This window comes from Giraffa tippelskirchi, chromosome 2 (genome assembly GCF_054371585.1).
Source record: "Giraffa tippelskirchi isolate mGirTip1 chromosome 2, T2T-mGirTip1v1.2.pri, whole genome shotgun sequence".
Lineage (NCBI taxonomy): Eukaryota > Metazoa > Chordata > Mammalia > Artiodactyla > Giraffidae > Giraffa > Giraffa tippelskirchi.
In genome coordinates, this window is record NC_137276.1 from 235177731 (window position 1) to 235205578 (window position 27848).

At 40.8% G+C, this 27848-nt stretch overlaps 1 protein-coding gene and 2 long non-coding RNA genes across 52 annotated transcripts in view; 1 reads left to right on the forward strand and 2 right to left on the reverse strand.

Annotated features, from left to right (window-relative positions):
* The window catches only part of TBC1D5 (TBC1 domain family member 5), a 589150-nt gene that overhangs the window by 183346 nt on the left and 377956 nt on the right, over positions 1–27848 (reverse strand). The gene's annotated exons all lie outside the window — the stretch shown is intronic.
* Positions 516–6107, forward strand: LOC145539377 (uncharacterized). Its single transcript, XR_014077749.1, has 3 exons — positions 516–1198; positions 2382–2476; positions 4557–6107. It is a non-coding gene; the product is annotated as an uncharacterized LOC145539377 (long non-coding RNA).
* On the reverse strand, positions 12205–19020 carry LOC145539376 (uncharacterized). Its single transcript, XR_014077748.1, has 2 exons — positions 15280–19020; positions 12205–12431 (listed from the first exon to the last, which is right to left on the reverse strand). It is a non-coding gene; the product is annotated as an uncharacterized LOC145539376 (long non-coding RNA).

Genomic DNA, 27848 nt, shown 5'->3' on the forward strand with positions numbered 1-27848 from the left:
ATCTCATAAGAAAAGCAGAGACTAGAGATATGCTTTGGGAGTCATGAACTTAGAAAAGACATTTAAAGCCACAGGACTTGTGAAATCACCCAGGGAGACAGAAAAAAGAAGAGGTCTAAGGACTGGGTACTGAAACATTTCAACATTTAGCAGCTGGGAAGAGGAAAATGAGCTAATAAAGGAGATCGAGAAGAAACAGCCAGTAAAAGTAGGAGAAAAGCCAGAATGGGGTATTTTGGAAATCCAGTAAAGAGAGTACCTCAAGGAGGAGGTAGAAACCAGTGGTTTCAAAGATGAGAAGCTGAATAGGAAAGAAGATGAAAACTGACCACTGTACTCAGCAACGCAGGGAAAGGCGCGGTTCAAGGAACCAGCGGCAGGTTTAAGAGCGCAAAGCTCTGCCCTCTGCATGAGGAGCTGATCTACCCCGGGGACAAACAGGAAACAGCTGGAGAGGGATTTGTGCTCAAGGCTGGGTGTTTTGTTTGTTTCTTATCCCTTCAGATGGAAGCGATGACAGCATACTTACATGCTAATACTAGTATACAGCAGAGGGGGACTTACTGCAGCAGGAATGAACGGATAGAAGGGCAGGAACAAATTCCTCGTATAGGAGACAGCAGGACCTAAAGCCTGAGTACAGAGAGCGGGGCGGGCTTGGAGAGGAGCGGGGAGAGATGAGAGAGCCTGACGCGGCTGGGAGAATGCGGGAGCTTGAGCCCACAAGCTCCCTTCTGGGTTCTCAGTGTGGGGAGGCGGGGGTAGATGTTTAAGACAACAGGAAACGCAGGCTGCTCCACAGTGCTGAGGACTCACCTGAAGCTAAAGTGAGGCAAGGACGCTGTTTTTGTCCAGCCAGTTTCAGCTGCTCACTTACACGCACCAGTGGGGTCTGGGTTGCCTTAGTGACAGAGAGGCAGAAAGGAACAAGGGTGCTGCAGGTAAAGGCATGGGAGGAGCGGAGGAACTGGGGACCCCGGTGGAATCAAGGACAGTGGGAAGGCAGAGGGGAGAATGAACGGGGACCAGGCTGGACAGATGTGAGCGTGGGAAGAGCGGAAACAGGGCCCAGAGCAGCACGTCTGAGGGGAAGGCTCTCCAGACGGGACAACCACTGGGTACAAGAGACTCGGGACATGACCGCCAGAGCGGGCAGCTGGAGGGGAGGTGGCGAAGGAGGACTGAAGAGCAGAAATGGGTAAGGCCTGTCCCATAATCACGGACTTTCTGAGCCACTGGGAACTTAGAGGGGGTGTTTTCTATTCATCATCCGAAACAGCTTTAGAAATTCCAATCCATGCTAATTCTTGGCATCTGTACAGAATTTGGTGATTAATAAAGACTACCATTTATTGAAGACACTTGTTTTGGCTACCTCATGGAACGTATTTTCTTTTAAACCTACATCCATCCTCGAGGGGGGGTAATCATTATGCCTTCATTTTACAAATGAAGCACCTACAGAGCATGAAAACGGTGGGACCAGGAGTCAAGTCTGGAACTGCCTGGGCATAAAACGGAAGACTCGATTTCTTAATTGGCACCTTTAAGAAAAGCCTAATTCTTAAATATAATTTCATTTACAACAGTAAATACATCTTTCTTGTTCTAAGGATAAGGGGATCTGCCCTTTGATTTAAAGATCTACTAAATCCAAACACTGAGAACTTGGTAAGTCAGCTTTTGATATAAATCTCTACATAAAGGTTTTCATTTTTCTACAGAACTGTACCAAAAGGGTTCAGGACAAGGGCTTTTCCTTTGTACCAAAGGGTTTTTCCTTTGAACACTTTGAGCTCTTCAGAGCTTGATATTAAAATGGATAATTAGAGCTGATAATTTTTTTATTCCTTCCAAAGTGATCTTTGTCTGTTTAAAGCAAATGTTTCATTCAATTTTAGAGGAAAAGTCTGCAGATAAAATAAAGCACAGATAAGCCAGTCAGCTTAGGAATAATACAAAAACCTTTATAAAATCAATTATCCATGTACCCTTTTAATCAAAATAAGATGACAGAGATTTGAATTTGGCCTAAGCCTTGAAATCTGAGTATATATACCCAAAAGATAAGAAAAGTAATTATTTCTTAAAAGATCATTTTGAAAATGGTAGATTAGTCCACGGTAATGGATTGTATTACTAAACATACATTGACAAGTTATGGTCTTATCTAACATTAGGCCCTTAGTAAGCTTTTTTCTGTCAAAAAAATGAAAGAATCAAATACGGCTGCTATTCGAGATACAAGTAACTATGAACAGGGTATGTGAGGGTGGAAGGTCACGATACGTGTATTTCACAGGTGGTGTCTTTGAGCTGATGCTCCCATAATGCCAGACACTTCCGCCCTGACCCGTTCTCCCCGCCTCTCTCTCGTGCAGTGAGTGACTACACTATGGTGGGAAGGACCCGTCTAGGACTCGACCTATGACAGCCACAATTCCTAGACAGAGAAACAGAAGACCACGCCCTGATGGTAACCGCTCTTTTTTTTTTTTTACCAGCAAAAAGTATTAATGCCCACTTGAACATTTAACTATTTTAAATGATGTAGACACAAAATGAATAGGCATGGGTCCTGCCTGCTACAGTAAAGACTCTAAACAATGATCTTTCAGAGGTCTACAGAAGCCAGTTTGAATTTTAAAGAATATCAAATTATGCAGGATGGATTTTAGCTATTATGTTGGAGAATTTAAGTGATAATTTTCCCCAAAGACAAAAAGAGTTGAAGTGTTATCTAGACAGAAGAAAGCAAATGCATATTCATACTTACTGGAAATCTTATTTTGGCACAATGATCTTCTCAGAAGAGTTTTACAAGCTGCTAGTAAAAGGTCCAAATAAGTATTACAACAAAATAAGGCCCATGCTGACTTCTTTTCTTATAGTCTATGCCCTTACTCCTATGCTGATGAAAGGTATAATATTTACAGATATAGGTCAGTTTCCATCTTCAAAGAACTTCAACAGCATAGAGCCACCATTTTTCAAAGCTTACAATGTATCAGGCATGGGGCTAATGGCATACACCCATTAACATGTTTAATCCCTTTAACAGCCAAATGATTTATTATTATTTGCATTTTACATTTCAGAAAACTATGGCTTAATGAATTTAAATAACTTGCCAGAGTTACTTAAGATATGGAGAGGGGAGATTCAAGACTAAGGCATGTGGGTTTAGCCACTCTGTAAGGGCTTTGCAATGATATGGGCAGTAAGTAAAGTCCAGAAAGCAGAGGAAAGCATTTAGAAACAGGACGGCTACATGTTTCCATTTTTATGAAAACGACACTAGTTACTTAATCCATTAGAACTGCATTTGGCTCCAAGTAAGAAAAAAGCTAAACAGTGTCTTAAATACAAGGTTTATTTTAGTCTCTGGAGAGAGAAGGCTGAAGTATGTGTTTGCTGGCTTTGGGTCTACTACAGCTTCAAGCTGTCAGGGCCAAGGGCTCTGACATTCTCTTTGGCAGTCACTCATGGATGCAAAATGGCTGCTATATGTACAGCCATCACATAGGAAAGAAAGAGAAAGGGAAAAAAAGGGTGAGACCTATGTCAGGAAAGCAAATCTTTGAAATTAATCCCTAGCAACTGGCTGGAGATTAAACATAATTGGTCAGAAGTGTGTCACACTGTACACCTGAAGGCAGGTGCACTGACATTCCCAAAACAAAAATATCCAACAAACTCCAAATAATATTTTAGTAAAGGAAGAAAAGGCAAGTGGATATCAGGTGGATAAAAAGCACTGTCCACAACATTTAATAGTTGAGTTTCACAGCAAATGAAGTATGTCTCATTTAATTTTGCAAAAGAGAAAATATACTTATTTTAGTTTTAAAGCATAGAAACGGTGACTGGCTACCAAGAATCTATTCTGGCTTCACTCCTTCCTAAAGGAACTTAATTTAGTTCAGCCATGCACATCTTCCCAACTTTATTCAGAATAAAGTTGACAGCATCCCTTGCTCTGGTGGTCAGTGGTTCTCAAACGCAGAATGCACCAAAATTAGATCGAAAGTTAAAAAAAAAAAACAGATGGCTGGGATGCACCTCTAGTTTCTGATCCAGTGGGTCAAAGGTGGAGCCTGAGAATTTTCATTTCTAACAAGTTCCCAGGCAATGCTGACAATGGTGGTCCAGAGGCCACAGTTTAAGAACAGCTGCTCTAAAGGCAGACTCCAATCAGTCTAAGGAAAACGACAGTATGTGGTGGCTCAGACGGTAAAGAATCTGCCTGCAATGCAAAAGACCTGGGCTCGATCCCTGGGATGGGAAGATGCCTTGGAGAAGAAATGGTTACCCACTCCAGTATTCTTGCCTGGAGAAATCCACAGAGGAGCCTGACGGGGTACAGTCCATGAGATCATAAAGAGTTGGACACAACTGAGTGACTAACACTTTCACTACTTTTCAAACAATATATGATATTCTCCTTGGACACTGTTCTCAGCTTGGGGCAGGCACAGATCAAATCTGGAACATTTGACCTGAAAAGAATTATTGTTTTGTATTTGATGGAAGATTCATTCTGTCTCTCCTGCTAGGTTAGAAGAAGGAAGGCTGTAGCTCCTGAGTTATTTGTGAATACAAGAGAATGGACATTAAGAAACTGACAATGAGGTTAAACAGAGAAAATACTTGAGTTCTCAACTGAGCCCCTAGAGCTGCAGCACCTCTAGACTTCAGCTGTATGAAATAATTAAGTTCCTTAATGCCTGAGCCAGTCTGAGGCAGGAGGTTTACTATTAGCTTGCTGCCAAGTGCATCCTGATCGATACAAAGGATAAACCTGAAGCTTAAACGAAGAACACAATGACACCTTATTTAAAGCAAGACATGAATAAATAACATCTACATGTAACTCAAGCTTCATTTTAGAACATTAACATACTAAACCATTAAACACTGGCTTAATATTTTTGTGGTTGGTTGTTGTTCAGTCACTCAGTCGTGTCCAGCTCTTTGCAACCCCACGGACTGCAGCACACCAGGCTCCTCTGTCCTCCACTGTCTCCCGGAGTTTGCTCAGATTCACGTCCATGGAGTCAGTGTTGCCATCCAACCACCTCATCCTCTGCTGCCCCCTTCTTTTGCCTTCAATCTTTCCCAGCATCAGGCCTTTACAAAGGGTCAGCTCTTTGAATCAAGTGACCAAAGTATTGAAGCTTCAGCATCAGTCCTTCAAATGAATATTCATGGCTGATTTCCTTTAGGATTGACTGGTTTGATCTCCCTGAAGCCCAAGGGACTCTCAAGAGTCTTCTACAACACCACAGTTCAAAAGCATCAATTCTTCAGCACTCAGCCTTCTTTATGGTCCAGCTCTCACATCCATACATGACCAATGGAAAAACCACAGCTTTGACCATTGTCAGCAAAGTGATGTCTCTGCTTTTTAATGTGCTATCTAGGTTTGTCATAGCTTTGCTTCCAAGGAGCAAGCGTCTTTTAATTTCATGGCTGCAGTCACTGTTCACAGTGATTTTGGAGCCCAAGAAAATAAAATCTATCCCCTTCTATTTGTCACAAAGTAATGTGACTGGATGCCATGATCTCAGTCTTCTGAATATTGAGTTTTAAGCCAGCTTTCCAGTCTCCTCATTCATCCTCATCAAGAGGCTCTTTAAGTTCCCCTTCACTTTCTGCCATTACAGTAGTATCATCTGCACATCTGAGGTTTTCAGTATTTCTCCCAGCAATCGTGATTCTATCTTGTGATTCACGCAGCCCAGCATTTCTCGTGAGGTACTTTGAATAGAAGTCAGCACTTTCACGCTCTTTTCCCAATTTTCAACCCGTCAGTTGTTCCATGTAAGGTTCTAACTGTTGCTTCTTAACCGACATACAGGTTTCTCAGGAGACAGGTAAGGTGATCTGGTATTCTCATCTCTGAAAGAATTTTCCACAGTTTGTTGTGATCCACAGAGTCAAAGGCTTTAGTGTAGTCAATGAAGCAAAAGTAGATGGTTTTCTGGAATTCCTTTGCTTTCTCTATGATCCAAGGAATGGTTGGCAATTTGATCTCTGGTTCCTCTACCTTCTGTCTTTAATATTTTAATCTATACCAAAATTTTTATGATAAACATTAGTACCAACATGAACAGTTTCGCTTTTCCTTGTCCACCCTCTATCTAATGACAGATCTAAATCATTTTATCCACAAAGTGAATATATAATCATTAACAGAGGTGACTGAAAGAAAAAAAAAATCAGGTTTTTTGCTCATATCCTAATGCAGTCTCTACTCTGTGCCTCTCATGCCATCCAGAGAGAGGGAAAGGAAGAAAAAAGAGAGAGAAGACTCATTTAAATAAAAGAAACTGGGTAACACATTGATTTTAAATTTTGTGGAGTTCAGAGACCACTGATGCAAAGATTTTTGGCTCCAGTAACCCTAAGGTTATACTGAAATAGTATTTCTAATTAGTTACTTTCATTTTGAGATTTGGGGAGGTACTTTTTAACCAAAGACATACCCAAAGAATATCTCACACTTTAAAAAATATGCAGTAAGACTTCTTTCTAGTTAAGGAATACAATAGGACAGAAAAGGGCAAGGAAGAGAAAAACTGAGATGGCACAGGGTTCAAAGATACGACGTCTCTATTCATAACCAGAGAAGCCCCGTAACAACAGACAGCTACAACAGCCATTTCCCTTCGTCTGCTTGTCTAGATGCTTCTTTACCACCAAGGATCTGGTTATCATCAATCTTGTGTCTCTCCTGTCCAGTCACCTCCTCACAAAGCAAAGCAGCCTGAGAAGCTCTCTTAATTAGAAGGCTGTGCCACGAACAAATGAATTCTTGTTCCACTTATTAAGATGAAGGAATGGAATTAGCTTATAAATGACTGAAGTGAGTCTATTTCAATATTAGCAATGTGAAAATATAAGTTTCAATTGTGATATTAAAGATGGTAATATTTACTTCATCCATAATTGAAAGACATGCTCAAAATAATTCATTTTGGGAGCACTATCACATAGTATTTGCCTGAAACAAATTATGCAAATACTTGCATCTTGTAATTTATTCAATTGCTTTCTAATTCCTCCTTTTCTTAACTAAATTAGCTAAAACGGGAAATATATGACCAAAAAATGAATGTCCACCATCCAAATTAGTGTACAATGCGTTCATCTTTCAAACTGTAAGATCCAAGACAGGCAGACCTCTGTTCCCGCCTTAAAGGAACACTGTCTATTTAAACGGACAGCCGGGGGGCTGGGGGTCTCACTTAGATATGTGTGCTCCTACAGACGCTCACACAAAATGCACTGACGGCAAGCAGTTAATTCATTAACTAACAGAGGCATTTCTGAGGAAAAGATGGCAATGAACAATACAGCACTGGATGTGCGATAGTGGTTGTGTGAGGTGTCTGTCTGCAAAGTGTGCGGTGGAGACAAGCAAGGCCTATGCTGTTTCTAATTATTCCAATTATCATGGCACACTATGAAAACTTGATTAATAACACTGAAGATATTGTTGTGGCAATTAGCCATATGGTTGTGGGACTTTATTCTGTCACGATTTAGCCATTAGCATCTACTTATGTTTGTCAGAACAGTGCATCCGTGACAAGCTGAAGTTCCGCTCACCTTGCCGAGTCCCCTGTGGGCAACACTAGAGAACTGTTTATTCCTAGGAGCCTCTTGCCTGAGTAAATTTTTCATGTGGCATCCGGTCTGACTGGGGACAAATGTCAAATAGCTTATGTGACGACCCATCAAGCTAAGCTTTTTCTGAAAAGCCACTTAGTGACTGCTGTGTCAAAACACACCACTTGAAGAGAAGAATCTGACCATTAGTAGGTGGTCATCCATGCTGCCCTGCATAGTTCCATGGTTAGCAGACATTGATTATCACACACTGGCATCAGGTCCCTTCCGATGTCCTGTGTAACCAGGACAGCAAAAGGGTCTATGTGTACTCACATACACACGCCACATCGCAGAAAACAGACCACCTATAATATCCTGCATGACATTTGCAGTGAATTTATCTAAGAGAATTGAGGAGATGATCCTTTTAATCATGGATGAGGAGATCACCTTAAGGAAAAAAAGGCAAAGACATCGGTCACTACTTAAATATTAATGTTAGGAAACAGGTGAGGGCTTTGCAGCAGAGGCTAAAAGGATCAATTTTAAAGAAAAGAAACTTTAAATTTAAAATGGAACGAATTTATTTACTATTAAAAAAATAAAGTTCTGGAATAGTTGCTAGCAACAGCACATTTGCTGGTGTTCCAGAAACTAGTGGGAGGGTAAACGGCTCCCACTGTGCGCTTCCTGCCGGCCCTGTGGGCAGCCCAGGACTCCCAGACAGGAGCTGGAGCCACGGCGCCGGCGGCAGGGGAAGAACCTTACGTTTCCACAGCGCCTGTGCGTCCTCTCCACCTGGGGGCTGGATCACGACCAGAGGGGACCAGGCAGCGATGCAGTTCTCGCCTGCAAACCTTCAGTTTGAGAAATTCACGATGAGCAATGATCAGAGTCTACACTCCCGGAGCAAACGGGCCTTTCAGGCAACGGAGGGTCTGAGAGCCCCCAAAGAGCAAACCTGTGTCTAACGGAGGCGGTCGGCACAAGCAGGCAGCCACAGTGCTGGGCCTCTAGATGAGAGAGTCCACCCTCCCCGGCCACGACGCTCACCCCTGATGGACGGCAAGCACGTGGAGACGGCCAGCGTCCAGCAAGAGAAAAGGACAGGCTGCGCTCCACTGTCACCGGACACAAGCAGCTCCCGTTTCATGTCAGGAAGCCGAGGATGAGGCATCCACCCGCCCAGAACTCAGGGCTGTTCTCCTCTGGAAGCTCCACACTCACCCCAGAAGAGCTGAAAGGGCAATGGGAACATACCACTCCAATGGGGGCGGAGTCGGTGGCAGACAACCCGTTTCTCCGTCAGGGGTCTAAGCAATTCCACACACGGCACAAACGCTGATGAACTGCAGGTGGGCGTCTAACAGAGCGCTTCTCCTTGCGGTCAGCCAGAGTGCCAGGGCCCATCCCCCTGCTGCTTCCGTGTGAGCTTAACCCGTCACCACGGACCACCTCCTTACAGACCCACTCCTGGGCTACCAGCGCATGACTCTTCAACTTACAAGTCTCTGAAAATGTCACCTAAATGTGTACAGAATTCCCTTGGTTTTGCACAGTGACTATATATTATCATTTTAGTTTTACATAAATGTGTAAATATGTTCCAATTTTATCCATTATAAAACTGTATTTTCCTATAAACTGTCTTAAGTAAAAATAAAATAACATTGGTCAACATTTATTTGACTGATTACTGCGGAGAGAGCTACATGTGTGCTGGTGGGTTCAGTCGCTCAGTCCTGTCCGACTCTGTGCGACCCCATGGACTGCAGCCCGCCAGGCTCCTCTGTCCACGGGATTTCCCAGGCAAGAACACGGGAGCAGGCTGCCATTTTCTTCTCCAGGGATCTTCGCCACCTAGGGATCAAACCCAGGTCTCCTGCATTGCAGGTGGATTCATTACCATCTGAGCCACCAGGGGAAGCCCTTATGGAACCCTTCATTCAACTCTGAATCTTTAAAGGAATTATGCCCATTCTGCAGATGAGAAACCGCAGCTTAGAGTTGCAGGCTGCTTTCCTAAGGTCACACAGAGCAAGGGGTGGAGTTGAGTTCATATTCTAAATCACTATTTTACAGTGCCTTCCAGTAAACGGTATTTAAATGAAGACCTTTAAACCACCACATTTACATGAAGCAGAGTGTCTGGGAAGATATTAAGAGAATGTTACAGATAATTGTAAAAGGAACATTCAAGCTGAAAACTGCAGTGTGTGCATGCTCAGTCACTTCAGTCGTGTCTGACTGTTTGTGATCCCACGGACCATAGCCTGCCAGGCTCCTCTCTGTCCATGGGATTTTCCCTGTAAGAACACTGGAGTGGGTTGCCATGCCCTCCTCCAGGGGCTCTTCTTGAGCCAGGGATCGAACCCATGCCTCCTGCATTGCAGGTGGATTCAATACCGCTGAGCCACCGGGAAAGGCAGAAAACTGCAGTAGGAAATCATAATACATTACTGTTAAGAGATTATAACAGGCAACTCAGCTTGCTCCTCTGTCACAGAACTCATCATGGCGCCCCCTTCTCCCTGCCACTCCTCTGTCTTCCTGTAACTGGGGGAGTACATGGCACCTCGCCTTAAAGCTCCCTTCTCCCAGCCTCCAATGCCGGAGGACCGAGGTTCACCCTTCTCTGCCTCGTGGACACCCTTCACTCTGCAACCCCACTGCCAGACGCCTGCTCTTCCGTGCCTAATGCTCCATCCATTCTCCAATCTGTCTCCTGCTGCCAGCCTGTTCAGGTGCATTCTGCTCCACAGGGATCTAGTGAGCAAACCTGGCCAACTCTGGCCTGCACTGCTCATCTGATGAACACGTTCCTGCGGTTTCCTGCTGAGACTCAGCTTTGGCTACATGTTAGTCTTTCCTAACCACAGGCTAAAAGCCATGATGTCTTCACCAGCTCTACACACAACAGAAATGCTCCACCCCTTCCAGATTTCGAGGAACTTCTTCAAAGCCTTGCTCTAATGTCTCCTCTTGCTCGGTCTGCCTCCTGGCGGTCACGAAGCCCAGATGACCATTCTTCCGAGCAACCAGTACATCTGCCTTCCTCACTACACAAGTCTTTCAGATTCGCATGCCATTTACTTACAGATCTTCTTTATTTTATGATGAATTCCTTGAGCTGTATTTCTAGAGTTAGCACCAACACCTAACAAGTGCTCAGTTAAAGGTAAATGGGCTTCCCTGTGGCTTAGATGGTAGAGAATCTGCTTGCAATGTAGGAGAGCTGGGCTCAATCCCTGGGTAGGGAAGATCCTCTGGAGGGCATGGCAACCCACTCCAGTACTCTTGTCTGGAGAACCCCATGGACAGAAGAGCCAGGCAGGCTACAGTCTATGGGGTCACAAAGAGTTGGACAGGACTGAGCCACTAGGGCATTAAAGGTAAATGCTTCATTTGCGTTTAAAACAATTGGTTTTATATAATTTTGTATGTATCAACTAATGTCAAGGATGTATTAAAATTATCTTCCCTTATTACGAAAATAAAATGTATTTTTGTCAAAAAACCTAAAAAAGCATTAATAAAAAAAGGAAACAAAAAGTTAACCATAATCTCATAGCCCAGAAATAACTGTGGATTATGGCTTTCCAAATTTAATCTATGCACATTAAGATACAAACACATTTATTTTATGATAAAAATATGCTCATAATAGGCATATTATCATCTTTTTTTTAATGTCAACAGATAGTTGTCTCTAAAGGGTGATTTAAAGTGACTGCATAAAGCAACTATAGTCAGTATTTTGTAATAACCTGTAGGGAACGGAATCTGAAAAAGAATATATTTATAATCAAACCACTTTTTCTGTATACTTGAAACTAACACAACATTGTAAGTCAACCATACTTCAGTATGAAAAATGAAATTAAAAGATTTAACTACAACTTCAAAAAAAATTAAGTGGTAAATAGTCTTCCATAGTGCACTCTTATCTACTGAACCCATCCTCTATATTTAGGCATTTATATTTATAGAAATTTTTAGTATCATAAATAATAATTGCTGAAAAATCTTTAAAGCAAAATCTCTGTGTATCATTAATTATTGCTTTTGAACAAATGCCCAGTAATGGAACTAGAGCATAAAGTTTATGTACAGTTTAATGCATTTTGAAACAAGCTATCAAATTAATGCATTCCATGAAACTTCCCCAACACAAGGTACACTATTTTGGTTTTACCTTTGTTAAAACAATAGGCAACAATGACACATCATTGTTGCTTTAATTAGCATGGCTTTGATTACTGAGTTAAAATTTTTAATACATTTATTAGTAAATACGTGCATTTACACACACATACACATAAATGTCTATCATTTGCTCACTACTCTGTTCAGCTGTTACCCTCTAATTATTTGTAAGCAATTTTAATATATTAATGTCATGAATCCTCTATAATATAGTTATAAATATATTTCGTAGTTTATTTGTCCTTCATTTGATGGTTTTTCTCCCATACATTTAACATTTTCATTTTCTAAAACCACTCAACTTTCTTTATGGTTTTCTTGCTTTGAAATCATACATAGAAAGGTCTTCCTATATCCAAGAATACTTAACATATTCAACTATTTTTTCTAGTTTTTTGCACTTTCACTTTTTATTTTTAAACCTTTATGGAATTAACTTCAGCATATGGACTGGCTTCCCAGGTGGCACTAGTGGTAAAGAACCTGCCTGCCAATGCAGCAGATGAAAGAGACCCGGGTTTGATCCCTGGGTAGGGGAGATCCCCTGGAGAAGGAAATGGCAACCCCCTCCAGTATTCCTTCCTGGAGAGTCCCATGGACAGAGGAGCCTGGTGGTCTTCAGTCCACAGGTTATCAAAGAGTTGGTTATGACTAAAGCTACTTAGCACAGAACACATGGACTGGAGTAAGGACCTAATTCCTCTCAAATATTATAGTTTATCTCAACACTATTTACTGAATAATTTATCCTCACTTGAACATGTTAGTATATGTAACCACCTGGAACATAATCACTATCTACTATTATATACACTAATTTTTATATATACTTGAATCTATAAACCTTCTGGTCTATTTCATAGAACAGTTAATTTCTGTCCTAGGCTGACAATGTATGTAATTTAACCATCAATTGTATTTTTTTCTCTATATACTTTTTTAAAAAATTCATTTTTAATTGAAGGATGATAACAATATTGTGTTTGTTTCTGCCATATATCAACATGGATTACCCATAGGTATACATATGTCCCCTCCCCCTTGAACTTCCTTCCCACCAATATACTTTTACATGTATGTTTTACAACCTGCAGGTTTTTCTTCTGATTTTTTCAGACGAAAAATATGCTTTTGGAACAGGCTGGTCTTTGGCCCAGGAGTCTGATGATACAAGTATAGACACTGCTCCATTAACTATAAGCTTTAGGTACTTGGTTAAACCTGTTGGCTTCTTTGAGACTGTTTGTTGACCTCAGAGAGCAGCCAGGAGGGCACAGAAGATCAAGCACCCGAAGGCGCTTGTTAAATGATAACTTTACATATCTCAGTAAGCCCCGTTTAGTCTCTTAATACCATGTAATCTGGTCTTCTGAAATACTCCTTGTAAACTTATTTTACTAAATATTCACTTCTTAGACTACTCTTGCTTCTTAATATGAATAATTGATTATTAGCCATAACTGAGTTTTCCACAACTCTAAATTAAATTTTAAAAATGGTGCTATAAGTTACCTAAAAGTTTAAGCCTAAATTTTTCTTTTGGTATCGTTTTAAGTTGTTGTTCAGTTGCCACGTCGTGTCCGACTCTTTGCGATCCCATAGACTGCAGCGTGCCAGGCTTCTCTGTCCCTCACCATCTCCTGGAGTTTGTCCAAGTACATGTCCATTGAATTGGTGATGCCATCCAACCATCTCATCCTCTGTCGCCCTCTTCTCCTTCTGCCTTCAATCTTGCCCATCATCAGGGTCTTTTTCAAAGAGTCCGTTCTTCCCATCAGGTGGCCAAAGTATCTGAGCTTCAGCTTCAGCATCAGTCCTTCCAATGAGCATTCCAGGCTGATTTCCTTTAGGATGGACTGGTTGGATCTCCTTGCTGTCCAAGGGAAAGTCTTTCTGGTGGTGGTGGTGGTTGTTGTTTTTTCTGACTTCACTTGCCACTCTCCACTTCTGACTCAATTTCATTTTTTGAATCCATCTACTGCTACTGGTAATGACAGTGGATCATTCAGCCCGAAGGTGTAAACTATCAAGTCCTAATGATGCCTCATCAGCCATTTGGCGTTACCTGACCTGCTCCTTCCAGAGATTCACCAGTCTCGCACTGAAAGAAACCTGTTATCTTCATTCTAAGGAGACTACTGTCCATTAATAGCTTTGAAATAAATTTAAACTTAAAAGGTAAAATCAAATACTGACCATGAAAGAGGAGAGTGAAAAAGCTGGCTTAAAATTCAACATTCAAAAAACAAAGATCATGGCATCCAGTCCCATCACTTCACGGCAAATAGATGGGGAAACAATGGAAACAGTGAGAAACTTTATTTTCTTGGGCTCCAAAATCACTGCAGATGGTGATTGCAGCCATGAAATTAAAAGACACTTGCTCCTTGGAAGAAAAACTATGACAAACTTAGACAGCATATTAAAAAGCGGAGACATTACTTTGCCAACAAAGTTCTATCTAGTCAAAGCTATGGTTTTTCCAGTAGTCATGTACGGATGTGAGAGTTGGACCACAAAGAAACCTGAATGCCAAAGAATTGATGCTTTTGAATTGTGGCGTTGAAGAAGACTCTTGAGAGTCCCTTGGACTGCAAGGAGATCCAACCAGTCCATCCTCAGGGAGATCAGTCCTGAATATCCATTGGAAGGACTGATGCTGAAGCTGAAACTCCAATAGTTTGGCCACGTCATGCGAAGAACTGACTCACTGGAAAAGACCCTGACGCTGGGGAAGATTGAAAGCAGGAGGAGAAGGGGATGACAGAGGATGAGATGGTTGGATGGCATCATCGACGTGACAGACACGAGTTTTAGCAAGCTCCGGTAGTTGGTGATGAACAGGGAAGCCTGGCGTGCTGCAGTCCAGGGGTTGCAAAGAGTTGGACATGACTGAGTGACTGAACTGAACTGACCATGAAATACTATCAATTCTAAACTATAAGCTAAAACATCTGATTAGCAATAAGATACAGTAGCAAGCTGAATAGCTTGGAACTTGCCTGAAAACTATCATTACCTTGTAAAATGGGTAGAGAAATGAGGTAAATTAAAACAAAGAGGGGAGAGAAAACTAGCAGTGAACAGGAGATGAGATGGATTGGATCTCACGGGATTGTCTGAAGATGAAAGGTGTCTATTTTCTTTTGGATTACATGTATACATATGTCTCACAGAGTTTATTTTCGCTTCAGTTACTTTACAGGATACACAAACTCTCGAGTGTATCAGAAACACTCACAGGGCTTGTTGAAACAGATTCCTGGGCCCTTTTCACAGATTCTGATTTAGCGGGGACTGAAGAACCTGCATTTCTAATAATCTCCAAAGATGACCTGATACCACTGTTTCAGGGATTATGCTGTTTAGTTGCTAAGTCACGCCTGACCCCTTGCAACCCCATGGGCTCTAGCCAGTGAGGCTCCTCTGTCCACGGGATCCTCCAGGCCAGAGTACCGGAGTGGGCTGACCTTTCCTTCTCCGGGGGATCCTCCCGACTCAGGGATTGAGCCCACGTCTCTTACGTCTCCTGCAATGGCAGGGAGATTCTTTACCCCTGGGGCCACTGGGAATCCCCTCAAGGGTCACACTTCAGAACAACGGTCCATGCTACTATGACCAACATTTTGTGTATTCTTGTTCCGTTTAAAATGACTACTGTTTTTCAAATATCTAGGCTTTTATTTGAATGACACTGTATATTTTCAACGTGAATTTTCAATTCACATTTTCATCACATGGTGATTACTATAACTTTTAACCTAGTACAAAATACAATTTAAAGATGCTTACAATGTTGTTTTGTCTGATTGATATCTGGTGATGATGAGAAACTTTTGAGAAACTGGGGTTCCTAAAAATAAATGAGGGCAGGAAGATAATCAGTAAAAAGCTGAGAGATTCCCAAATGAAAATTATTGTTTTGTCCTTTCCAGTAAATTCTTAATGTCTTCAGCTGCAGAATAGCTCATTTCTGAAGTTCTTTTTGGCCTCATGAGTTAATCACACCAGGAGGAGTCACTTTAACTCACATGCCTTTAGGAGTAATGATATATTTAAATGATTAAACAATCAGAAAAAAAATGCCTATCTCTATAATGAAAGCAGTTAGCACACAGATCCATGGTTTATATGAGTATCACAAGTCATTTGTAAATAACATGTTCATTTTAGATATGTAAAGAGTTCTGTCATGCCCTATGAAATAAATTATATTTTACTGGTGCCCGGGTGTTTCATAACTTTTATTTATTTGCTGCAAGAGCGGAGAATTAAGATAGAGTAGTTTATTTCACCAAAAGACTGACAAATGGCTCATTAGACACTTATGGAGCTGAAGCTAATTGTCCCATTTTTTGTTGTTGTATTAATTGTCACTGCTTACCATGCTCATGCTGGTGGTCATCACCACAACTCCACAAACCACTTTCAAGAGGGAAAACAAAAAGAAAATAGAACTTGAAATACAATTCGGTTGGAGGAGTACATGGGGAATAAAATGACAAAGGAGTCAAGTGATAGCCTTTCCCCACTGGGGCACCAATAACCATCAATACTGGAACATCAGTCACCTCACATCACCTAACAGCTTGAGTCAGAGAGACTCAAAGTGCTGCTTTTTTGTTATTCAGATTAAGTATCATTTACATTATATACCTTTTTTATTTCGCCAGAGACATAAGGTCAGAACTGATTGAATATGTACTACCTGCATATAATGATTTCTCAGTTTTTACAATCATGTGCTAACGCTGCACAGTAATGGCCTGTGGATGAAGAGACAGATGTAGGACCAGTCATTCACTACACATTTGCATTAACAAATCATCATTTAATTGAAGCCCATCCAACAAGTTTATGCTACTTAAATAAAGTTCCTTTCAATAAAAGATGCCACAATGACACATGGCGATTCACTACCAGGGATTTTTTTTAAATTATATCCCTTTTTATGTCAAAGGCTTAGGTGTGCACGAGACAACCACTTATTAATTTTAATTCTGCTTGGAATCAACAACCTGACAAACAGCATTTCAATCCATTTCAATTCAGGAAACTGTACAGCAGGATCATTCATTCAGTTTTAGATAGAAATAGGAACACAAGTTTCTGCATTGCAGATTTCACCTCCCACCCCTCCTTCCCTCAAACATACTAAAGAACATGGATTATACAAAAGATGTACAGGAGATATGTGCTCATACTTATGCTAAAGCTTGAATATTTATATAAACCTAAAATCCTGCTACTATCAGGGAGGACTAATATTTTTAAAATATCATACTAAGCTTCTTGGATAAACATTTAGGAAATTACCCAACAGACTCAGCATTTCTATGCTTCTTTTTAAAATAGTGGTACACAGGGGCAGGTTGTGCAAATGCTGGTCCTCACCATTAGTGTCACAAACACGGCTGCCATTCCTGCCACGTTTCAGATTATTCTCCTTACACTTATTACACAGCCTAGTTCTTTTCTTTAGTAGGAGAAGCAAAAGAGAGAAGTAACACAAGAAATCTCCCCTGGCACTTCCTCCTACCTACAAAACTTTAATTTCTCACCCTCTCAAAACATGGACAGTGAAACATGTAAGGGCATTTTCTCCCAGATCCTTCTCAAATCTTTACAGAAAAGAAGTTTTTCTTTGCTCTTGCTAAAGGGAAGGGGATGCATTTAAAGTTAATTTCTACCTATCAATAACCTTGTATACACACATCTACTTCACATATGTATACAGACCCATGTGTGAGAATGAAAGATGTTATGAGGGCATTATTCTGACAGCTTTCACGCTGACAACAATTGGTCCTTAAAAGCATGCTTTATTTTCTCCAAGTAAAACTTATCATTTCTCCCTGTGTTTGTGTACATGAATGAAATATAAAATGTTTTAAACAGCAATAGAAATCTCTGAAGTGTTAAAATAAACCTTTTAGTTGTTTTCTAAATTGTGTTCTTTTAAAACAAGAGGACAAGACTAGAGAAAAATTGGAAAAAAACTGTCATCTATACTACACTAGGTGGCTGCGAGTTCCTTTTATAGTCGACTCTAGAGACAGGTGAAATTTCACCTCCGTATGGGATTCAAACTAAATTATGGGATACAGAAATGTGTCATAAATCAACTTCAAATACTGAACAAAAGATAAATAACAGAAGATTTATATTCTGACATAAAGAACAGTCTCTAACTACAATACAAAGCAGAAAGCAAAAAAATCCTACTGGGCTCCTCTGGCAGGTTCTCCTTGCCCTTTTTATATGCTAACTCAGAACAGTAATTATGGATCTTGCAAGTTGACTTCTGCTTTCCAGAACTATGAGTTGTACGTAAAACATGCCTTTTCATCGAAACAATTACCATTAATCAAAACACGGAGAGCTAATACCACTCAAGTCCAACCTACCGCTGTGCCCAGCAATATATCAAACTGTCTGTTGTCAAACACACTAAACAAACTTAAACAGACTGTTTTCACTACAAATAACAGGAAAAAATGCTTGCTAAGTAATTTTAAAATTCAAATTGCTATCTCAGTAATCCATTCTGTCACTGGATTTTAATTTTCAGCATTCAATCATAGTCCAACACAGACACATCACTATTTGGCTTTGGAAAAAGACAATTAGTGGCACATAAATGAAGTTAACTGTAAAAGACTTGGTATTACGACAAATTTTGTTAACCTCTGATAATTCAGTACAAAAGTACATTAAACATTTAATACATTTTACTTTTTTAGGAGTTTGTAATGCTTCCTTTCTTTCCCAGCAAGAACTATTAGCATAAAAAAGGTCTGACTGCTCCGTAAGAGTCAGAAATGACGGAACTGTTTCTATGCCAAGTGTACAAGGACCATATCTCCATCCACTTCTTTTATATTTAATTTTGAAATCAGTCTTAGAAAAAATGATACATGAAATTCTCCATGAAAATGGAATCCACTTAGCTTCTGTTCACATAGTATCAAGACATTTATACCACCAACACATTTGAATACAAAGTTATCTGTATGTAAAACCCTCATTTATAAATGTGGACTAAAAGTAACTGTTTTGAAAGACCTTTATTTTTCCAACAATACCTATGCCTTTTCCTATTTTCCTAATTCTTTTTTTTTGGTATAAACTAAAAGAGGAGATACACAGCCAAAGAGGTAAAGGAAAATACTTTGTAACTCAAGAGAGTCAGCTCCATTTACCAGCTCTTACTCCACTGAGACGTCCAAGTACTTTATACAAGAAGGCAAGGAAAGGGAAGGAACAGTGCAGTTTAACAAACAGATCAGGCATTTATTACCAGCAAGCTCCATTACGGATTTCTGAGCGTCGAAAGCCAAGCTCCCACAAGTGTAATTAAATTTTTATTTATAACGGGTTTGCGACTGTTGACTTCATGGTGCTGAAGCCTGTTCCCCTGACCCACACTCACATACCACCATGAGAAATGGCATTTCACGTTTACTGCTAGATGGGACATACTGGTGATGATCTTTTTCATTTAAGGTATCAAAACTGAACATTAATAAAACATCTCCATAAAACAACAAAAAAAGACGCAGCAGCAGGGGCCGAGGCAGAACACACGCACTCGAGCAGCCCCCTCTCACATGCTTGGACCCTTTTCAGAGCTTTACCTGGGAAAAGACACGACAGAGCCAGTCCAGGGTGTGAGGGTGCTACACAGCACACTGCACTTTTACTCCTAGTGACACCCGCGACTAGAAATACAACTCAGAAAAAGATCTGAGGCCCAAAGCAATGTGTACTTATTTATTTGAGCAGTTTCTTCATTCACAAACCTTTGCTCCTGACAGAATGTATCACCTTTGTTTCATTGTGAATCCCTTCCCCTTCTCATTTAGGTATAAACCCCTGTATACTTTACACCTTCTTTTAAATGCTTAATACAAGTAACCACAGGAGAATCTCTTCTCCCCTTGAAAAACTGCAAATAAAGATGTCAGCTATTGAGTATATTTGTGGCATCTCCAGCAGCTGCTGTTAAATACCAGCTGGTCTAGCTGATTAAAATTACCTCCGAGTTGGTATTATAAAGATGCCTGGGCAGCGTTGCTGTATTAATGGATTATTGAGTGAGCGATGAAAACCTTGGCCAGCTGATGCGTTTTATTACAGATAGGCTTTATGATGTGTAATCACTGTAATTTTTACAACTGGAGGAAATATGAAAAAAAGGAGTAAAAAAACATCCCCATAGAAACTGATATAACTAGATTATTCCTACCATTCCGTTTCCTAGAAGGAATCAAAGTACATAATTACTGTGCATAAATTTTCAGGTATGGACCTATACACACAATTTACCCATCCATCTATGTGGAGATGTTATCAGCAATATAGACCAGCAGAGAATGCACATGGACAACTGCAGTATGAGTACAATTTGTGTGAATAGATATTTACTATGTCGCTGCCTGCCAAACCATCCAATTGGCCACAATGGGGTCACATGATCGAAAATAGTTTTGAACTGCTCACCAGCTGGGCTACAGCTGAAAATACAAATCTGGCCAACTGGACTGTGGTTCGCAATCCAAGGGACAGGATCGTTGCACTCGGTTCCCCGTTTCCCTTTAGTTGCTTAGAAGCCAAGGTTTTTTATAGAACTCCACCGAATTGTCTCCCAGATCCTCTAACTTCCAGCTTACGTTCAACAGAAGGCACGGCGGTTTACGGGCTCAGCTATTTTGATAGAGGCTCCAGGAGCCATGACCCTACTCTCTCTGTTGCCACAGACCTTCAAAGGCACAGCTCTGTTTACGGCACCCTCAAGACTCCTATATGTTCCCTCAGGTGGCTGTGGTCAACTAAAATGGCTCAAGTAGAAAACAAAACGGAAAACTCAAGTGAGTCGTGGGCTGCCCTGGTAGCTCAGCTGGTAGAGTCTGCTGCAGTGCAGGAGGGCCTGGCTCGATTCCTGGGTCGGGAAGATCCCCTGGAGAAGGGATAGGCTGCCCATTCTTGGGGTTCCCTGGTGGCTCAGACGGTGAAGAATTCAGCCACAATGTGGGAGATCTGGGTTCGATCCCTGAGTTGGGAAGATGCCCTGAAGGAGGGCACGGCAACCCACTCCAGTATTCTTGCCTGGGAAATCCCGTGGACAGCGGCGCCTGGGGGCTACAGTCCGTGGGCTGCAAACAGTCAGACATGAAAGGACAGCCATCTCACACTGGATTCTCCTTCAGGTAACGCACCGTTTTACTTCAAAGGGATATTTCAGAAGAAAACGTCATCAATTACTACAGTGTATTGTCTTGGCTTTGCTGTATAACACTTAATATCACTTTTCCACACATTCATAATAAAATACATCGAGTCTGTGTGACTAGAAAGTGAGGAAACGGATTGTTTTTAAAACAAAGATACCAAAGTTTATATGTAAAAGGTTCACTCTGAGCCATGGCTGGCTGTCTGAATGCCTCCCAGAGAAACCGAGCAGCGTGTCTGAAGGACGGGCTGTATTCATGAGAGTGACGAACACGTCTAGTTAGAGCCAGACGTGGCACATATACAACATGAGAAACAGCAGCAGGCAACACCTTCTTCTGAAGATCTGGTTACACAGCCATGAGCAGGGTTTCTAAGATCGCGCCTACGTTAGTAATAACGACAATTACAAAGAGAGGATTCTAGAAATATTTTGAGTAATAATATTTCCTTAAAGTAAGTGTAAACTTGTTAAAGCAACCATGCTTCAGGAGGGCCATGGTCATTTTCAATATAAAAACATAGGTATGCTGATTTTTTAAAAAACGGATCATTATTGGTTAACACAATTGATGTGGTTGTTTTTAATGGGAATGAACCCAGTCATTTGTGTTACTTCAAAGACCTCAACCTTAATATTGGAACTTACCCTGCCTTTTGTCCACTCTCTCACTCATAAGGCAACCCATCCATCAACTGTTGGCTGAGGGCTGCTGAGCCTCTGCTGGGACATCAGGATGAAGGCACCCACTGATCCTAAACCAGCTATTTTAATTTTTGACATATGATTTTCCCACTGCTGATTAAAAATAAGCCCATGCCTACAAATTTTTTTACTGGTTTTCATCTAGCCTTCTAGAGAAGTTGTTCCCTGTTCTAATTACTAATCCTCCAAATACCCAAAATAAAGCACAATATTTGGTATCAGTAGATGCTTAATAATTTCAGAATGCAGGGCTTGGGAGGCAAACGTTAAACCTGTGGCTGCAGACTCAGTACCAGGAAATCAGTCAAACCCTGTTTCTCCAGAGATCCTTAAATGGTTTAAAAGGGGGGCGGGGTGAGGGGAGGCAATGTTTCACTGTCCCCTGATCAAAAAGAAACAGTGAGACTGTGTAAGATCTAGAAAGTGGCTAAAGGCTTGGCTGCCAAACATTAAAAAACTTCCTTCTGTATTTCATTTGTCTCCCTTCCTCCTCCTCCTCGGCCTTTATGTCCCAACACCAGCAGAGTGCACGGCTCAGAGGTGGGGGTGCGGGGAGGGAGGCAAGGAGCAAGAGGCCGAAGAGCAGGGCGTGTTGGTGGGCGGCGGCCAGGAGCAAGCCTCCAGATGGACCCTGGGCAGCACATGCAGAAAGGAGCTGCCCACTCTCCACGCCAGCAACACAATCTGTGCAAGAGTATGATTGGATAACTGTTCCCTCTCACCTCATGCTGACTACCGTTTTGAAATTACATTTTCCCAGGAAGAAGAGTGGGAGTGAAAACTCAAAGATAAGCAGAAAGTCACCTTAGGAACCAGTCTGCCCTGATCTGCACTTTCATCATGAACAGCAAGAGGCAGGGCCCTCCTCCCGTCTGGAGCCCATCAAGCTACAGAAAAGACACTCCCTTACAACAGGCTAAACCAGAGCGAAAGGCGTTTGGGGTGTGGGGACTCATGACTCTGGAAAGAACCGCTGCCCATTAATTTTCAATTTGAAGGAGTAATATTATTCATCATTTTTATTATTAGAGGTATGCAGTCTTAACTAGAATTTTATGATCCTCGCTAGGATTTATCATTATTTTTAAATTTAATGACATTTAGGAAGTGTTTTCCATGTGCCAGACACTGTTTTAAGTGCTCTGCAAACAGCAACGCCACATGGCAACCTTATAAAAGGAAGTACTTTTAATGTGACTTTAACTCAACTTTCTCAAACATTTACTGCAACCCAGAACCCGTTATCGGGTTTGGCAACTGTAAGAAGATATAAACAAAAGATATATGTAATTTTTCTCTTAATATTTACTTCAAATAAAATAAAATAAAACCCTCTCAATTATAACTTGGTGATACAAATGAACTAAGCCTACAGCATACAGCAGCCACCAACATGATGAAATGCCGCCCACTAACATACGCATGTAGCCCTGACCCCTCCCACCCTCACACTTGGAACGTTAGCTCTCTCAGAGAGCGTCACAGTGGTCTCTGCTCACACTTCAGCTTCCCAGTTGGCGCCAGTGGTAAAGGATCTGCTTGCCAATGCAGGAGACACAAGGTAACGCCAGAAAAATCCCTAGGTCGGGAAGATTCCCCTGGAGGAGGAAATGGCAACCCACTCCAGTATTCCTGTCTGGAGAATCCCATGGACAGAGGAGCCTGGAGGACCACAGTCCATGTGGTCACAAAGAGTCAGATACAACTAAGCGCAATGCACACAAATGTTTAAATCCCAGTGACTTAATTAAGGCAGATCCTTTCTTTAGTAAAAGCTGAACCTGCTCAGCACAGATGGGATTACTTAGACCATGACTCAGTTCTTCCTCCCCAGTTCTAGGCATCTTGACATTGTCTCTGTTGCCTTTTAAGCAGGGTTTACATCGATTTAATGATTACTGATTCAAAATACAAATCTTTTAAAAATTATACCATATTTCCCCCCACAAACTCTATGTAGCATAACATTTAATCTTAATAAGACTATATAAATTTTTTTTCAAAGTCTGGACTTTTTTTTTTTCAACCCCACATACAATTTATAGTTCAAGCCATAATAAGGACCTTTTGGAGGTCCTTAGATTGGCTAAAATCATTACATGAAATTATACAGAAATACCAAACAAATAATGACTGAAGTAAAATGAAAAACAAAAGTGTTATTTTTATTAGAGAAGGCAAATTTTAGAAAAAGAAGATTTCAGAAACGAAATGTATATAGAGAAGCTAAACTGAATTGCAAACAATATTTCTTTTCCTGCACTTAAATTCTGATACAAATCCAGTATTTAAAACTCAAAATTAAGAATAAGAAATTTGAGGGGTAAAGAAACATATGATGAAGAATTAAAAGTAGCCAAAAGCAAAAATAAGGAGTAAAAAGCAAGATGCTCTTTGGACGCTTAGCCCGTATATCCCTACTGAGCTGTGCTCAGTCGCTTCAGGCGTGTCCGACTCTGTGTGACCCCACGGGCTGTAGCCCTCCAGGCTCCTCTGTCCATGGGATCCTCCAGGCCAGAGTACTGGAGTGGGTTGCCGTGCCCTCCTCCAGGGGATCTTCCCAACGTAGGGATCGAACCCGGGGCTCTTACGTCTCCTGCATTGGCAGGTGTGTCCTTTACCACTAGTGCTACCCTATGAGTGAAAAGAAAAAAGTTTTTAGTAGAGTTTGTAGTAGAAGAGCTCTTACTTTTCACTCTTTTAAACTGAGTGTAAAAAATGATGAATTTTCCTTAGTTGAATCAATAGCCTTTGTCAAACATCATCTTATGAAATTATGAGCCTGGAAGAGGTTGTCTTCATTAAAGCAAGCTCATCCTTTTCCTAACACTTAGGTCAGGGAAGAACTAAAGGTAGGAAGGCGGGATTCTACCTTGACATTGTGGGTCAGAGAAATTCTATTTAATGGTACAACGGTGTCCTTAAAACAATTTTATAAAAGTCGGAAAGATAATAGAATTTCCACACAATATGTGTGTTGAGTGATCTCAGATGTCTTAAAAGCTGGTCAAGAGACACTTCTCTAGAAAATCTGACATTTACAGGCATCTGTTTAAAGTACTAGTAGTTCCCATAGAAGATTTTACATGTCTTAGGCCAAGACCCCAGAGGCCAAAAAATAAGGGTAGAAGCCTAAGGCCGGTCAGACACCTGTTAAAGACACACACTGTAATCACTGATGTAAGTGATGCAAGTTAGGTTAATTATAGGCTATACTTAATAATGGAGTATGATATCATACATGAATTACCATAGAGCAATAGGAAAGAGCTTATTAGGGCAATTAGCTGTAGATATTCAATTTGCCTCTGGCTTACTTGGTTATGGAAAGAGTTAGAGAAGAGCAAAACAATCAGAGACCCACGAAACAAAGAGGCCAAGGATGAGGGATGAGAGGGAGACACTGAACACGGGAGGCTAATTAATAAGGCCAGGTACTTGACCCCCACTCAAATACTGCTTCCCAGGAAGTCCTGAAAATCTCGCCTTCATGCCTTAGAAGCTACAGTTCTGATTTGAGGACAAAAATTATGTCCCTTCCAACCTAAACATATCCTATGGGCTCAGAGACTCAAAGGCGACACTGGCTTTACAGTCGTATCACTGTGCTGTTAAACCAGACAGCTTAAAAAGACATCCCACTGTTCCATTAAGACTGAAACCAACTCTGACAATGTCTTCCTGGAGAATATTAGATGGCATTTTATGTGTGCTGAGCTGTGGGGTGATATTTGTTTTCCCACACACTTACGTCCAGGTAAAGACATCACAGATGGGATTACTTAGACCATGATTCAGTTTTTCCTCCCCAGTTCTAGTCATCTTGACATTGTCTCTGTTGCCTTTTAATCAGGGTTTATGTCGATTTAATGATTACTGATTCAAAATAAAAATCTTTTAAAAATTATACCATATTTTCCCCCACAAACTCCATGCAGCATAACATCACATAAAGATAAAGACATCACAGAAATTGTGTAGTCACTGTTCTATCAAGCTCCTCCAGAGAACGCTGATATAAACTGAGGTTGACCCAGGTCCTGGTCTGTGCTAAACACTGCATTTCCGATAGTAAACAGTCCTTCTAGATACAGCACTCCAAGACCATACTGGAGCTCACTAGTTCCTCAAGGCACACAAGCCAGCTGCATCTAACAGCTTTATCGTCATGTCTATACATACCATACACCTAACTGGGATTATGTTCTCTGTGTGTCAAAAAGTACCAGGAAAGAAACAAAACTGAGCTACCTGCCATAAATTAAAAGAAAATTGTGCCATTTGTACTGGGATAAGAATCCTGGGAACTTCCCTGGTGGTCCAGTGGTTAATACTGAGCTTCCAATGCAGAGGCCACAGATTCGATCCCTGGTCAGGGAATGAAGATCCCATATGCCACACAGCACAGCCAAAACAAAACAAAACAAAAAAATTTAAGGCTTCCCAGGTGGCGCTAATGGTAAAGAATCTGCCTGCAATACAGGTGACATAATGAGATACGGGTTTGATCCCTGAGTCGGGAAGACCCCCTGGAGAAGGGGATCTTACCTGGAGTATCTTGCCACTTCAGTGTTCTTGCCTGGAGAATCCCATGAACTGAGGAGCCTGGGGGCTACAGTCCATGGGGTCACAAAGAGTCAGACTCAACGGAAGCAACTCAGCACACACGTAAGAATACTGGATGGCTAATTCTCAATCTTAGGTGTCTGTCATTCTGAAGTAGCTTTTCAGAAACAGAAGAATTTACAGCTACAACTGTATCAACACTCCTCTTTCAGTAATTAACAGGACAACAGAAGCAAAAAATATAGGTCAGAAATAAACCCACACAAATCAAACCAACTGATTTTCGACAAACATGCAAAGGCAACTTAATGGAAAAAGGATAGTCTTTTTACAAGGATAATAGAATACCTGTATTCTATCTGCCAAAAATTATTAATTAACTGTGACCTATATGTCTCACTTTATATAAAAATTTACTCAAAATGGATCACAGGCCTAAGCATACTACACAAAACAATTAGAAGAAAATAAAACGTTTATGATTTGGGCTAAACACAGAATTCTTAGGTATGACAACCAAAACTACACTTGATATGGAAACAACAGATGATTTGAATTCCACCAAAAAGGAAAAATGTTTGCTCTATGAAAGATGCTTGTAAGAAATGAAAACAGAATCCACTGGCAGGAAGATACTATTTGTGAATAACAAATATGACAACAGACCTGTCTATGGAATACATAGAAAACTTTAAACTCAATACTAAGAAAATAAATAAACCCAATTTATTTGGTTGGTCATAAGACGTGAGCCATCTGAATTGACATTATTTTAATTAAACTTATTCTGAGATAATTGCATATTCACATGCAGTTGGAAGAAACGGTACAGTGAGTCTGTGAACTCAGTTTCCCCAGGGGTAACGTCCTGCACAAACATGGCGCAATGTCACCCTCCGGATACACACCACTTCACAGCCGTGACCACGAGCTTCTCCACACCAGGGTCCCTGTGGTGGGACCTGTAAACAGACCCATCTTCTCTCCTGCCTCTCTTTCGTTCAAGCCTGTTAATTTTATTAATCTTTTCAAAGAAATAGCTTTTTGTTTCATTTTTCTTACTCTTCTGTTTCTTGTTATTCTCTTCATAGTGTTTTTAATTATATTGGTTTCCATTCTTTATTCCTCTGCTTACTTTGAATTAGTCTTCTTTTTCTAGGTTCTTAAGGTACAAACTCCCATTGTTGAGTTCTATATTTTTTGTCTAGTTTACTATCAATTATTAATAGTCTCCAGCTGTAAACATGGATTTGTCTTTCTTCTTTCAGTTCTTTTTTGGTTCACCTATTTTGCAACTCTGTTGTTTCAATACACACACAATCAGGATTGCTAAATCCTTTTGGTGGATTGACCGTTTTACCACTATGTAATATCCATTTTGTCTCTGGTCATTTTTTGTGCTCTGAAGTCTACTTTATTTGACATTATTATAGCTTTCCCTGTTTCTTTCAATGTTTGTGTGTTTTACCTTTTTCCAACTTCCTAATCTACAAATACCATAATATTTGAAGTGAGGTTCTTG